Source organism: Bubalus bubalis, chromosome 6 (genome assembly GCF_019923935.1).
Source record: "Bubalus bubalis isolate 160015118507 breed Murrah chromosome 6, NDDB_SH_1, whole genome shotgun sequence".
Taxonomy (NCBI): Eukaryota; Metazoa; Chordata; class Mammalia; order Artiodactyla; family Bovidae; genus Bubalus; species Bubalus bubalis.
Genome location: NC_059162.1, coordinates 9,068,292 through 9,082,584, shown reverse-complemented (window position 1 = coordinate 9,082,584; position 14,293 = coordinate 9,068,292).

Below are 14,293 nucleotides of genomic sequence, written 5' to 3'. Positions count from 1 at the left end.
CGTTCTTTTTTCATGTAATTGTACGAGGACTAACACATTTAACTATCAACCACTTGAATTATTTTATCAGATATCACTACTAGTTAAGAGCAGAATATTTAGGAAGTGTAGTTTTTATTTTTTTTAATATAAATTTATTTATTTTAATTGGAGTCTAATTACTTTACAATATTGTATTGGTTTTGCCATACATCAACATGAATCAGGATTCTGTCTCCTCTTTTAAAAATTGCAAATATAGCACAATATTGAAGAAAATTTTTAAAGAAAGAAAATAAAATCTTCCATAGTTTCCTAGCCTTGTCACAACTTTTCAACTTTGCAAATCTCCTCTAAATCTGTTTATCAGGTGCTAGAGTGACTGGTTCAGAATTTTGGCTCGGTATTTGCAGTAACATGGTTGTCATACTGAATGAAGTAAGTCAGAGAAGGAGAAATATTGTATGATATCCCTTATATGTGGAATCTAAAAAGAAATGATGCAAATGAGCTTACTCACAGAACAGAAACAGACTCACAGACTTAGAGAATGAACTTAGGGTTGCCAAGGAGTGGGGGGAGGCTGCGGAGAAGGAATAGCTAGGGAGTTCGGTTGTGCCTCAGCTGATAAAGAATCTGCTTGCCATGTGGGAGACCTGGGTTTGATCCCTGGGTTGGGAAGATCCCCTAGAGAAGGGAAAGGCTACCCACTCCAATATTCTGGCCTAGAGAATTCCATGGACTATAGTCCATGGGGTCGCAAAGAGTCTGACACGACTGAGTGACTTTCACTTTCACACTTCCACTTTGGGATGGACATGTACAGACTACTATATTTAAAATGGATAACCAGTGAGGACCTACTGTATGGAACTTTGCTCAATGTTATTCAGCAACCTGGATGGGAGGGGAGTTTGGGGAAGAATAGATACGTGTATATGTATGGCTGAGTCCCTTTGCTAGTCACCGGAAACTTCACAACATTTGTAGATCAAACCCCAATACAAAATAAAAAGGTTTAGAAAGTTAAAAGAAAGAGCTCAGCTCTGTAGTCAGACAGACCTGAGGTTAAGTCCCTAGTCTGTTATTTATAAATCGTGTGACTTTGGCAAGTTATTTAATCTCTCTAAGCCTTTCTTTCTTCATCAGTAGCAGAGTTAAGATGAACCACCATCTCATGGGGCTGTTGGGAGAACTAAAAGACATTAATTCAAGTAAGGTGTCCAGCGCGGTATTTGGTGGGCATTTTGTATTTGGTGTCTGTCATTTTCATTATTTCCTGAAAGTAGGTGTAAGTGATTAAATGATGAACCTCAAATAGCTGCAGCAGGTGAGGCACAGGGAGTACTACCTGTGGTCAAGACCAGGGACCATCCTCAGAGACCTGGAACAGAATGCTTCAGGCACTCTGGAAATTTCTGGGCTTCTTCATAACACCGACGGTAAATTTCCAGCATAAATTAGAGACAAAGCACATGGTGAACCATTAAGAACTTTTAGCAGTTGAAGACAGAAAGACAAATCTTCTGCAATCAATATTTAAAGGCCCTGTTATAAAGCAATCAAAAATTCTCAGAACAGACTATCACATTTGATCAAGAAAAATATCAGTGTATAAAGCAGAATAGGAACAATAAAATAAAATATGAATCAGAGCTGAAAACTTGAAACAGAATGAAAATATGAACTGAACCCTTAGTTACACCTGATACAGTTTTGCAAAACTCATGTGTGAGAGGATTTGAAGCCAATATCAAAATCACACAGTATAATAACTGCATTTATTATTTACTTCAACTGTAACTGTATAAAATACCTATAGGGGTCTTATTCTCATCCTGTAGTGTGGGTTTGGTCACCTCAACTTATTCTTTTGCTGTGTTATGAAATTTCAATTAAAAATGCCTTTGGGTATCATCATAAGTAAACATCTGGTAGTTGGGCTGTGTGTATATGTGCTAAGTCACTTCAGTCGTGTTCAACACTTTGCGGCCCTATGGGCTGTAGCCCTCCAGGCTCCTCTGTCTGTGGGATTCTCTAGGCAAGAATACTGGACTGGGTTGCCATGCCCTCTTCCAGGGGATCTTTCAGACCCAGGGATCGATCCTGCATCTCTTATGTATCTTGCATTGGTAGGTGGGTTCTTTACCACTAGCACCTCCTGGGAAGCTCTGATAGTTGGGCTACTTCGAAATAACTGCAATCAAGATGCAGGTGCACAGTATGCAGATGGTGGAAGCAATACTCCTAACTGTGCAGTCACTTAAGTGAAGTATTTTTTTGCTGCAGTGGGCTGCTCATTCTATAAGCACATATGTAACTAAAATTACAGGTATGCATACACTTTTGCTTTTTTAAATTTAACATAATGAAATTAAAAGACGCTTACTCCTTGGAAGGAAAGTTATGACCAACCTAGATTGCATATTCAAAAGCAGAGACATTACTTTGCCAACAAAGGTCCGTCTAGTCAAGGCTATTGTTTCTCCAGTGGTCATGTATGAATGTGAGAGTTGGACTGTGAAGAAGGCTGAGCACTGAAGAATTGATGCTTTTGAACTGTGGTGATGGAGAAGACTCTTGAGAGTCCCTTGGACTGCAAGGAGATCCAACCAGTCCATTCTGAAGGAGATCAGCCCTGAGATTTCTTTGGAGGGAATGATGCTAAAGCTGAAACTCCAGTACTTTGGCCACCTCATGCGAAGAGTTGACTCATTGGAAAAGACTCTGATGCTGGGAGGGATTGGGGGGCAGGAGGAGTAGGGGACGACAGAGGGTGAGATGGCTGAATGGCATCACTGACTCGATGGACGTGAGTCTGAGTGAACTCTGGGAGTTGGTGATGGACAGGGAGGCCTGGTGTGCTGCGATTCATGGGGTCGCAAAGAGTCGGACACGACTGAGTGACTGAACTGAACTGAACTGAATACATAAAAATGTATTGCTATATCTGTTGCTTAGTTTATGAACACAGACTTCTTTATTTCCTCTGTGTGAAGATAATGTATTCTTTTTTTTTAATAATTGGTGGATAATTGCTTAGCAAAGTTGTGCTGGTTTCTGCTATACAACAGCGAGAATCAGCTGTGTCTATATATCCTGTCCCTCGTAAGCCTCCCTCCCACTCATTCCCATCCCACCCGTCTATGTTGTCACAGAGCTCCACTACAGGGAGCATGGGTTCCATCCCTGGTCAGGGAACTGAGGTCCCACATGCATGGAAAAGATATATTAGGATGAAAAAGAATATTATGTTAATTATCTTGCCTTGAAAAGAGAGCAAAGGAAGATCCTGAGACTGTTTAAATTGCTAAGTTTTAGAAGGTATTCTATGAGGTAAAAGAATTATAGACTGTAACCAGAGACAGAGATTTCCTTGTTTAGTTTTGCTGTTTCTAAACTTTGTGTTGTTTAGCAAGACAATAGAATTGAAACAGTAAGGAGCAGTTCCCATCATATGACATTTTCCAGGGCATAAATAAATCAATTGAGAGGAGGCCTCTAATAAAAAAGTGTGTCAAGTGACTTCAGTCGTGTCCGGCTCTTTGAGATCCTATGGACTGTACCTCTGTTCATGGGAATCTCTAGGCAAGAATACTGGGCTGAGTTACCATTTCCTCCTTCAGGAAATCTTCCTGATCCAGGGATCAAATTTGCATCTCTTACATCTCTTGCAAAGAGGAGGCCTCTATTTATGTTGTCTTATCTTTAAGAAGGATGCCTTATAGCTCCCAGTTCTGATGACAGAAGCGGGACATTAAATAATGAATCTTGGTCTCCTTGGGCCCCAAGTGGCTGGGATATTAAGTCCTACTTGCTCAGGCAACCTGAGCCCCAGCTGTCCTCAAATCTCCCACCAGCTAGAGCCTCCAGCAAGGGTTTCTGCAGATGTTCCCCCTAAACCTCAGATTGTCCACTCTTCCTCCTGGGAGAGACTTCCACACAAGGGCAGAAAGCTGGGAGAAAGGCAGGCACTCGTGTTGCTTCCCGTGTTATTTACTAAACTCTCTAAAAGATAAGAATCTACCTTCAGAGCCTGGGTTCTAAATTTGGTTTGCCCACACAGGTGCGTTAGGTCATGGGCGTGGAAGAATATGAGAATTCTAAAATAGAAACAGCTTATTTCTCCCATGAGCTCTGCACCAGGCCTGCTGCTGCTAAGTCGCTTCAGTCGTGTCTGACTCTGTGCGACCCCATAGACGGCAGCCCACCAGGCTTCCCCGTCCCTGGGATTCTCCAGGCAAGAACACTGGAGTGGGTTGCCTTACCCTCATCCAGCAGGGGTCTTCCCGACCCAGGGACTGAACCCTGCACCAGGCCTAGACATGACAATTACCCCCGGTTTACACATGAGGAAATGAAGCTTAGAGAGTTAAATAACTTGCCAGAGGTCACACAGTAAATAAGTAGCAAGCACAGCACTTGAATGATAAGTTCTCCCACCTCCTGCCCCACTGGCCTGGAATACATGTTTCCTAGAAAAGCCATTTTCAAAGCCCTTTAAAGTCCAGGGACAAGAAGCCATGTAATGAGAGATCAGGGGAGAACAGCTATGACCCCTGTGCCCTCATTCTATCGCATTCTTCCTGGGCTCTGTGCCCTATATTCTATATATATATATATCTGTAAGTGTCTATGACTCTTGACTTCTTTAGTACTTCCTGTCCTCTTCTTTGGAACTGCCTTCTTTTTGACCCTGGGCTCCCTCTTTCTCCCCCTCCCTCTGTCCCTCTCCTATTAGCGCTCTGAGCTCTCTAGCTCTCAGAACGTTTCTGGCCACTGGTCCAGGTCTGTGATCGCTGCTTTGCTGGATTTTTCAGCTGCCAGTTTTCTACAGACTCATTCTGGTCCTGCCATAAGCATGATCCTGCTTGTCTTGTCCTCAATTTCACATTGAGGCTCCACAGGTCCTGATTCTTACTCTGTCTTTCCTCAGTAATCTCTAGGACTTTCTTTTTTTTTTTTTTCAGTTTAAATTTTACTTTATATTGGGTTATACAATAAGTCCCTCTACCTAAAAACCTTCAAGTTGTAAACTTTCAAAGATGTGAACATGTCCCTGTATGCCAGCTGTTGTACTGTGTACTGCACTTTTCAAAGTATTTTACTGCAAGATTAAAAATGGTATTTTTTTTGTGTTTTTTTTAAAATGTAGTATTTGTGTGGAAAGTGTTATAAACCTAGTACAGAACAGTTCTATATAGCTGATTGTGTTAGTTGGATACCTAGGCTAACTTTGTTGGACTTAATAACAAGTTGAACTTATGAATGCACTCTTGGGATGGAACTCTTTGGTATGTAGGGAACTTACTGTAGTTGAATTACAATGTTGTGTTAGTTTCAGGTGTGCAGAGAAGCAATTCAGTTACACATGTATATATATCTATTATTTTTCAGATTCTTTTCCATATAGGTTGTGCAGAATATTGAATAGAGTTTCCTGTGCTATATAATAGTACCTTGTTGATTTTCTATTTTATGTCTACTAGCGTGTATATGGAGAAGGCAATGGCACCCCACTCCAGTACTCTTGCCTGGGGAATCCCAGGGATGGGGGAGCCTGGTGGGCTGCGGTCTATGGAGTCGCACAGAGTCGGACACGACTGAAGCGACTTAGCAGCAGCAGCAGCAGTGTGTATGTAGCAGTCCTAAACTCCTAATTTATCCTGCCACCCCAAGTTCCCCCTTTGGTAACCATACACTTGTTTTCAAAGTCTGTGAGTCTGTTTCTGCTTTGTGAATAAGTTCATTTGTATCATTTTTTTTAGATCCCACATATAAGTGACATCAAAAGATATTTGTATCTAAGACTTTCAATACCTGACCTCCCTATTTCTCTAATTTTTCCTCAAAGGATTAATATGTGTGACAGCTTATACTGCCATTCAGGTATCTGAGGGTTCAAGTTTGACTTTAATGAAAACTTTTTCCAAATTAGAAAAGTATAGGTAGTCAAAGGAGGATGGAATCAGAAAAATATGAATCTGAGCCACAGAAGCTTCACTTACAACTTATATAACCTCTAGGATAAGTCACATTATTGATGGGATGCAGATTTTCTACCTATAAAATAATGCACCACAAGTTACCCAGTGGATACTGTGATATGCTGCTCGGATCTCCTCAGAACCAAAGCAATCATTCCCCAGTTGCTCGAAGCATTAGTGGTTGACAGCTCTCAGCTGAGTCCGTCTCTAGGCACTGCCTTCAGCAAGTTCCTTCCCTGAGGGCCACCCACACCTAACAACAGGTCAGTTGGTCAATGAGTATCAAAGTCCCATCTCTTTGCCTCAATTTAAAGCAGCCCTTGAGGAGCATCCCAGCTCCAGAGCTCCTCGTAGAGTCAGCTAAGCCTTTATGCAATAAGTGCATCCAGAGTTCACCTTTTCTGTCTGCTCAGTTCTGCATTCCTTGCTTTCCACAGGTGAGGATTCCACAAGTACTCCCCAGTAAACTTCCTGCACACACATCTCCATTGCAGTCTATGCTGGGAAGACCTGACCTAAGATATCTCATATATTTTTTGAATGTTGAGACAACATAGGGTATATAAAGCACAGTATCTGATATAGTATGGACACTCAATGTTTGCTACTTCTCTTCTTATTTTTCTGTTCTTTCATTTATTCCTAGTGATAGTTGGTCTAGTGAACCTAGGCTTTCCAACCTGATCAAAACTCCTTTTCACAGACAAATAGTTAAATACATGCTTGGGAAAGTCTTTCATCCTCTTGATGGGAGCCACCAAAAATTTTAAGTTGGTGAGTGACCAGGTCATATTACTATTTAGAAAGATTACTTTGGCCATAATGTGGGAGAAATTTAGGTAAAACTAGAGGCTGGGAGATGATTAGAAGAAATAATGCTCTCCACTAAGAAGTGGCAACGAAGTAGGGGAGAAGGAGGTCCATTGGAGAATTATTTTAAAGCTGGATTTGGTAGGGTTTGGCAACTGATATGATGTGGGATGTAAAGGAGAAGGGCCTCTAAAGTGGCCTTTAGACTTATGGTGCAGTTTCTAGGCATATAGAACAATGTCATTCTCTGAGATAGGATGTATGGGAGGTGGAAATAACTTTGGGGCAAAATGTGGATCAAGAGCATGAATTACTTTGTTTGCTCAGGACATGTTCAGTTGAAGTGGTTATGGTTCATCCAGATGGAGACTTCCAGAGGGTACATGAATATTTAGAGCTGAATGTCAGAGGAGAGGTACAATCTGGAAAAGAAAACAGCAACAAACAAAATGAAAAAAAAAAAAAAAAAAAACCTTAGAAGCCACCTTTCCAATTCCCTTTTCTGACTCTCAGAAAACTGAGGTTTAGAGGTTAACACCTCTGAGGGACTTGCCAGAGCCACATGGCTAGTTTCTGTCAAGCCATGACCAGAAATCAGGTCTCCAGCGTCAGTGCACCCATCCCTTAACTGAGTTTGCTCTATATTTATGTTTCCCCAATCTAACAACAGCTGCCATACAGCAGAATGAACATACTGATTACAACCATTCTCTGAGGAAGGGCTGGCCTCTCCTCTCCACATCATCTCTGAAATTATACCTCAGTGGCATCCTGGAAATCATCAGACCCAGGGAGGTCCTATTTAGTCACCAAATTTGGATTTCCACAGGTGCCTCCCAGACCCTCTTCACTTCCTCTGAGAGTCAAATCTGTTGTGTAGGCCATACCCGTGACAGCTTTCGTGTGGAGTCCACAGACATGAATGAAAAATTCATAAAAGCAAGAATAGAAAGAAGGTGTTATGAGGGCACAGAAATCATGTAATCAATTCCTTCTTACTTTACATTTGGAGAAACTTAGGCTAAGATCAATTGAGGTTGTCTTATTTAATCCCGGTAAAAAGATTATCTACATTTTTTAACACCAGGAAACTGAGACCAGAAAGTTTACCTTTCCTAAAGTTCTAAAACTGGTGGATTTGGAACTCAAACCTAGGACTGTCTGGTTCCAAAGGGTATGCTGTCTCCCTTATACCATGCAGTCTTCTAGAGGTTCCCATTGTGTGTGGTTCCAGGTCTTGAGTCTAAGCATGGATACCAAACATGTTTATTCCAGGGCTTTCCCTAAAAGCCAGTAAGATCTTCAATGTTGCCATTTTAGCAGACCCTGCAGAATTCAGTGATCTGAGGTTTGGGAGAATCCAGGAGACTTTTATGAACATAAAATATGGTCAAGCCCAAGGGAGGGCCTAGTGGGCATCAGCAAACCCCAAAGTAAGGAGAAAGCATTTTTGGCTTTCAGCCTCAACTCTGCTGGTAACTTGTTACATGACCTTGGGCATACCACTTCCCTCTCTTGGTTTTCCAAGACTGAAGAAAATATGGGGAAATGTAAATTTTCTGGGCTTCCCTGATGATGATTTTCAAGTCTTCTCTGTCATAATCATCTCCATCACAAGGGGATGGAAAGCGGTGATGTGTGGGGAGAGACTCATCCCTAAGAAGTAGTTTGGGGGCTTTAGAGAAGCAACAATTAGTTTGAATCTTGACAAATGAGTAGGAGTTTGTTAGGAGGGGGAGGGGAGATTCCAGGAAGTGTAAAAGCTTGAGCAAAGGCACTGAGTGAGTTTGGGGAACTGTGAATATTTCAGGAAGATTGCAGCACTTGCTGCCAAGGAAGGGGCCAGGCTAGAAATTAGATAAGAGAAATCAACAGAAGCCAAGTCATGCAGGCATTAATAGTAATCTTGAGGCCCTCTAAAGAGTTTATCCTTGAAGATTGTAAGTATAGAAATGTCACAAACTAGTGCTTTAAAAAAAAAAAAAAAAAAAACACCCTTCTGCTCTGTATTTCTGCCCTCTGCCAGATAATAGCACAGCAAAGAAAGGGTCTGCTCTTGCTGCCTGGGAACTGGAATGGAAAGATATCTGTGGAATAGGCCCTCCAGAGCCACAGCCCACCTGTAGCCCCTACCTATCTGTTATTCCATGGCAGACCTCTTCTCTTCTTGATTGATTTTACCAAAAAATCTTAAGAGCACTGTTATCCACACCTCATAGAGCTGCAAAGTTGATTAACTGCCTCTAATTGTTTTTGAGAAACACTCCCAGGGGAAAGATTTTCACACTGTGTGATTTTCCAACCAGGTTTAATAAAGACAACTTTGCAGATGGGGTCTTTCAAGGAGCCACCAAATGAAATAGGACAGTTCCCTGGGAATGAGATTTTAAAGGAGTTCCAACCCTTTCTACTCCTTCAGTGGCTGCCAGGCTGTTGGTTTTCACCTTGACTATGGACTTTTGGTTTTAAAAGCAACAGAAAAGCTAGAGACTATAGAATGGGAAGAGAGCAGGTTAAAATACCTTAAAACTCACTGTTCTTACTGGGATTCAGCCATTTTTTTGTTTGTTTGTTTTTTGTTTAATAAACATCCCTGAATTATTGTAAGCTTTTGGTCAATTTTTAGAATTTGGAAAAAGTTGATTCTGGTCATTCCCCACCCACCCAGTTTTCTCATTGCTTTTATAGATGAGAGTGTTTTAGGAGGTCCATACACTGTCACTTTTTGCTTACATCTACTATTTGCAGGTGTGTGCAATTCTCTTTCTACTAAGGAAATTCCCATACACTAGGTTGACTTTTGAAAACTGTCATAAAAATCTTTTTATGACTACATCTTTTCTTCATTTATTGAAGTGATTGTATGCTTTTTCCCATTTAATGAGCCAAATGTGTTAATCACATAAGTAGACTGTTAAAAGTTAAACCGTCTTTTCATTCCTGGGATAAACAAAGGGTATATCTTTTTGAGTTAATGAATTCAGTTTGTTAATATTTTATTTAAAATTTCTATACACAAGTGAGGTTGGCCTATAATACAGAGAGCTGAAAGAAGAATAACCATCACTTGGACAACTGAGCTCAGAGAAGTCTGTAACCATGATGTGACTTGACTCTATGTACATAAGTTAGCTCTAACTTTTAGTTGGTTCCTCTTGGGTAGTAGGTAAATCCATTTAAGGCTTCATATGTTGAATCAGTTAGCGTTAGGATTAGATGAGTTTAAAAAGTGTGAAAAAGAGAGGCTTAAGCAAGATACATGTTTGTTATTCCCTCAACTAGGCAGCATTGAGGAATGGGGAGTGTTATGGGCTGAATTGTATCCTTCCCAAATTCATATGTTCAAGTGCTTACCCCACCCACACCCCAGCCCAACAGTACCTCCTAAAATGTGACTGTATTTGAGATGGGGATCTTTAAAGAAGCAGATAAGATAAAGTGAGGCCATTAGGGTGGGCCCTCATCCAGTAGGACTGGTGTCCTTGTAAGAAGAGATTGGGACACAGATACTTACAGAAGGAAGATGACATGTAGTCAGGGAGAAGATGGCCATCTACACACCAAGGGGAGAAGCCTCAGCAGAAACCAACCGTACTGACTCCTTGATCTCTGACTTATAACTTTCAGAATTGTGAGAAAATAGATTCCTGTTATTTAAGTCACCCAAACTGTGGTGCTTAGTTTTGATAGCCCAAGAAGACTGATACAGGGACTTATTGTTGCTGACTGGGCTTCCCATGTGGCGATAGTGGTAAAGAATCCACCTGCCAATACAGGAGATGAAACAGTGGTGGGTTCAGTCCCTGGGTCGGGAAGACCCCTGCTGGATGAGGGTAAGGAAACCCACTCCAGTGTTCTTGCCTGGAGAATCCCATGGACAGAGGAGCCTGGTGGGCTATAGTTCATGGGGTCGCACAGAGTTGGACACGACTGAAGTGACTTAGCATGCATGTATACAACTAAGCTAAAAGAGATAAAGGTAGGCAGTTAATTTTGCTATGGTGATTCTTTGGATATTTCTAGAATATCTGAGATATGGTAGTTCTATTAATACTATCCTTATGTTGTATCCTTTGTTCTCTTAGTTCAAAATGGCACTGAAGCTCCCTCCCTTCATTTTTGTCCTGGCAGCAGGATGAAGGAAGAAATGGAAAATACCTTTCCAGTCATTCCCAGAAATCCCACACAATCTCTGCTTGCATAGCAATGGTTCAAACATAGTTACATATAAAGAAGTTGGGAAATGCACCCTTTAGATGACTGGAACACGTGCAACTAAATATCAGTTTGTTATAGAAAAAAAGGAAGATGAATTATTTAGTAAGTAATTACGAGTCTCTGCCACTCACAGAAGGGCTTGATCATGGAAGTAAGGACATCTTTGTAATCGGGTTATGGGAGGAAGGTGGAGGAGCATGTGCTTGCATAACACGTTGCTGGCAGTCTAGGAGAATAGAGGGGGTATCTACTAACATTATGTGCTCATCTTTTCTCTGAGAACACTGTCACAGTAGTATTTATTCCTTACATTTATTAAAAGTTAAAGGCAAATTTCTTGATCTGGGTACTAATTGTAGAGGTATGTTTCCTTTGTAGAAATTTACCAAGTGCTTTTCAAAACATATTAACATGTACATTAATATGTACTATTCTAATAAAGAAAGACAATGAGAAAAGGTGATTGGGAGAACATACTGCCTTTTAAATATTTGTTTCAAATCCTTCCCTAGTTTTGTCCATTTGAGTTACAACATTAGGAACCTATTTTCTTTCCCCTTTGTATAGAAGTATATAATTATTTAGCATATAAATATATTTATATTACTTTATTATCATATATTGGAGAAGGAAATGGCAGCCCACTCCAGTATTCTTGCCTGGAGAATCCCAGGGACAGAGGAGTCTGGTGGGCTGCCGTCTATGGGGTCGCACAAAGTCAGACACGACAGAAGCAACTTAGCAGCAGCCATGCAGCAGCGTTATCACAGATAAACACATAATAAAATTTATATATCTATTTATCAGGATTATTACTGAGGCCCACAGATCTGCCTATAAAGCCTTGGTATTATACTATATTAATTATTCTGAATCTAGAAAAAACATAAAATAAAACCAAATTAACATCTGGAACTTTTCAATGAAATACTTTGTTTCACAATTTTATAACTTGCCTCCTCATCCTGCAGAAAATTCATGTAGAACCACTTCTACCAGTACCTATAACATCCTTGAAATTTCCCGTATATCAGTGAAAGCAACCTTTCAAAGCACAAATCTGACTCCCCAACTTTCCTGCTCAAAGCCAATCAATGGCTTGCCAATGTTTTAGGATAAAATTCCCAAGATCCTGCATGATATGGTCCCTGCTACCCCATAAAGTCTTGTATCCTGCCATGCTTTCTCTAGCTTTCCCAGATACACTGGTCTTCTCTCAGTCTGAATTTCAGGAATGACAAGCCTCTCCTGAATTGTGGTTTTCTGAATTCAATCTTGTATCTCTGGTGCTGATGCAAGGAGAGAGGTAGGAATTAGAGCTGAGTCTCTATAGGTGCTGATCTATGGATCTGTCTGATAGTACCTATAACTGTGACTCTTCTTAGAAATTCATAAGAGGATGGGGTTGATTCTTCTCCAGCCTTACCTCTCCAGAGCCCTTACAAAAGATTGGAGAGGGATCATGGGCTCTTTTCATAGTACCTCCTGCCTTTGTAGTTTTTCTCTTAAGAAGGACACCCCAGTCTACTATGTGTATATATATATAAAGGTCTTTACTGAATTGTCCATGGGATCTCAAAAGCCCGGAGAGCTCTAGCAGAAACAGTGGTCACAAGAATTTGCATATAAAGCAGAATGTCACAAGTCTGGAAGTGAAGCTGATTCACCTTGGTGGGGAACCCTAAAAATTTACCTCCTAAATCTTGCTACCCAGATGACAGTATTTAGCTTTTCTCTTAATTCTTCAATTTACTCCAAAATCCTTCTGCAAGATTCTCCCTCACCTTTTTTGTTTGGGTATCTTGCATATAACCAGCTGATACATGAGTTACAGTTTCTGCCCTTTCAGTCCTTTCCCATCTTTTGCAAATACAAATGCCCTGGCTTTGCCCTGATGTTGCTTGAAATTCTCCTTTGCTCAATCAAAGTTGATTTTGGAGTGGAGAAAAGTAAGCTCTAGTCTAAAGGATGAGGGAGAAAATGGGTTCATTGCATTCTGATTGAGTCTCCTTGTCAGTGAAATTTTGCAGCTGATTTTCTCACTAGTATTCTTACGAAATAAGTAGATGTCAGTCATATTACAAAAATGAGATTTTTCTCCCCTGTGGGATCTTAGTTCCCTGACCCGTTCTCCCTGCAGTAGAAGCCTAGAGTCCCAACCTCTGGACGGCCAGGGAAATCCCAGGAAAATGATTTTTCTCATCATCTGACCCAACTTTTGTGACATCAAAGCTCCAGAATTATTGTGCTAAGGAACATTTGATTCTCTGAGAACTGATTTATTTTTCAAGAGCCTCCATCCAAGATGGCCCTCTATTTTCCACCTAGAAATGTGGTGGTAGCTTATTTTGGATACCTTTTAATTCAGGCCTTTCCAACAACCGGGTTGACTTTTTTCTTCCAGAGCATCCCTGCTTCATTCTCCTTTCTTCTTTCTTGACGTCTCCTCCACACACTGTTCCTTCAACTATCTAACGTTTCCTCATTTTTCAGCCTCTGATGCCAAAGGAAAGTTCTCTTGAACCCTCAGAACCAGACCCAACCTCCTGGTCTGCATTTGCTCAACTCTTACAAGTTCATCTGCAGGGCAGTTGTCCTATCTGACTTCTGTCGCATTGTCACAACTGAAACTAAATCACTGATTTTACTTAGTGCTGTCTTCCAGAGTAGACTATAATCTGCATGAAGACTAGGGATGTGTCTGTCTTTTTATGTGCTATATCAGGATGGTGTTTGAATCATAGCAGCTGCTAAATAAACACACATAACCACTTTTTAAAATAGTCTGAACTTGATTGGTTGGGAGCTGACATCTAAGACTGAGTACCCTTTACATCAGGACTATATCAAACTGCCTTCTGTCACTTAAGGATGTTTTAGAAAAATCCCTCAGTTTCATTTTTATCACTTCTAGTAACTTAACAGTACAGTTCAATGTAAAACTCCCCTTTAACCTCTTCCTGTCACTCCAGCTCAGGCTTATCTCATGGTCCAAAAATCTATAATAGGGAGGTGGATATGGTTTGAACACCCCCACATCCTCCTAGTTTGCCTCATCCATTTCCAGCTTCTGACGTGGTTTCAAGTCAGGGAAGAATGGGCCAAACTCTATCTTAGTTACTTGGCTTCTTCGTTATCTCTGTTTCTCTGGTAGGGATGATGCTGAGGGGCCTGGGCGAGGGACCGTGCTGTATAGCTTACCCAGCCGGAGCACGGGAGAACAGGCAGAGCAGCTGGTGAAAAACAGTAATACTGATCCACTATAGACGGCTTCTCTGACACATGCCTGAATGCTGGCT